This window comes from Eucalyptus grandis, chromosome 1, assembly GCF_016545825.1.
Source record: "Eucalyptus grandis isolate ANBG69807.140 chromosome 1, ASM1654582v1, whole genome shotgun sequence".
In the NCBI taxonomy this organism is placed as follows: Eukaryota; Viridiplantae; Streptophyta; class Magnoliopsida; order Myrtales; family Myrtaceae; genus Eucalyptus; species Eucalyptus grandis.
In genome coordinates, this window is record NC_052612.1 from 31,989,161 (window position 1) to 31,991,187 (window position 2,027).

Below are 2,027 nucleotides of genomic sequence, written 5' to 3' on the forward strand. Positions count from 1 at the left end.
TTGAGGGTGAAAACCAATACTAAACGAAGCTTCATCCCTAAAGCATTTTGGAGACTTCACCAAAAATTTGAAGTAAACCTAGAGTCTCGATCCGACGTAATCATTACGGGAATACCATGCAAGCGTATCACTTGGCTTACATATATCTTAGCAAGTTTATCCATCGAATAGTCTACATGGACAGCTAGAAAATGAGTAGACTTAGTCAAACGATCTACTATTACCCAAATAAAGTTGTGACCACTTGATGTCATTGGGTCGTTGCACAAAGTCCATCGTTACATGCTCCCACTTCCACTGGGTACGTCTAATGGTCTCAACAATCCTCAAGGGTTTGCGGTGCTCCGCTTTCACTTGCTGGCATGTTAAACATTGAGAAACATGCTTAGCTATATCATTCTTCATGCCATTCCACCAAAATTGTTGGTGTAAATTCCTATACATTTTTTTTTTTTTTTTTTTTTGTACTACGGATGAATACTATAATTACTCTTATGCACTTCTAATAGGATCTCCTTCTTACTTCCTCATCATCGGGAACACGGCGCCGTCCCTTGGCATCCTACTACTTCATCCTTTGAGACTTGAAACTCTGGTCTTTCCCTAAAGACATAACGTCTCGTACCTTCACAATCTCCTAGTCGATTTTTGTAGAATCTTAATTTTTGAATAATTTCAGGCTCAATTCTTAATGCATTAAGCATACCAAAGTAAGGGGTGGTCCATTTCCAACTTGAAGTCTCGAATCCACAATTGACTTTAACGAGATTCCACTATGTTATTCTTAAACTAGCCATGTCCATAACCGACTTTCGACTAAGGGCATCCGCCACCTTATTTGCCTTTCTGGATGGTATCATATCTCATAATCATAATCTTTCAATAACTCCATCCACTTCTCTGTCTCATGTTCAACTCTTTTTCGAAAACAAATACTTCCAACTACCTCGATGCAAGTATCAAAACACATCCCGATCCTTAATGAGATGCATCACTATACACGTGAATCCTTCAGATCCGAGATGGTATAGTTAGGATTAGATTGAGTAGTTAACTTTCTTTTGAGTTCCCTGAAAAATTCTTTCACATTCTCCACTCCATTCAAATCTTACATTCTTTGGTCAATTTTGTTAAAGGCTTCGCTAGATGTGAAAATCCTTTGATAAATCTCCTATAATAACTAGCCAATCCTAAGAAAATTCATATCTCAGTTGGCGTTGTCGGTCTCGGCCAATTCACTACCATTTCAAGTTTTGTAGGGTCCACTGCGATTCCATTTCCCGACACCACGTGCCCTAAAATATTATACGATCCATTAGAATTCACACTTTCTGAATTTGGCGAATAACTTATGATCTCTTAGTTTGCAACGCTATCCTAAGATGTCGTTCATGCTCTTCAAGTCCTTTAAAATATATCAGGATATCGTCAATGAAGACAATTACAAACTGATCTAGATTAGGCTTAAATATCCTATTTATTAAATCCATGAATGTGGCTGGTGCATTCGTTAATCCGAAGGCATAACTAAGAACTCATAATGTCCATAACGAGTCCTAAATGCATTGTTAGGAATGTCCTCTTTCTTTATCCTTAATCAATGGTATCCCGACCTTAAGTCAATTTTAGAAAAGACTGAACTTCCTTGCAAGCGATCAAATAAATCATCAATTCTAGGTAAATGATACTTATTCTTTATAGTCACTTGGTTCGGTTGTCTATAATCAATACATAGACGTATCGACCCGTCTTTCTTTTTCACAAATAAGAATCGGTGCACCCAAGGTGAGGCACTTGGCCTAATAAATCCCTTATCAAGCAACTCTTGTAGTTGCACCTTCAACTCCTTCAACTCTAATAAGGCCATTCCATATGGGGTTTTCGATATCGGTCTGTTCTAGGCATTAGTTCAATTTCAAACTCAATCTCTCGCTCTAGTGGTAATCCGGGCAACTCCTCGGGAAACACATCCCCCTGAAATTCCACGACTATTTAGATCTCACCGGTTTCAGCCTCTTCCCTAGTAA

At 38.4% G+C, this 2,027-nt stretch overlaps 1 pseudogene; it reads left to right on the top strand.

Moving 5' to 3' along the window:
• The first annotated feature begins 1,872 nt into the window (after nt 1–1,872).
• The window catches only part of LOC120296406, a 2,982-nt pseudogene continuing 2,827 nt past the window's right edge, over nt 1,873–2,027 (top strand).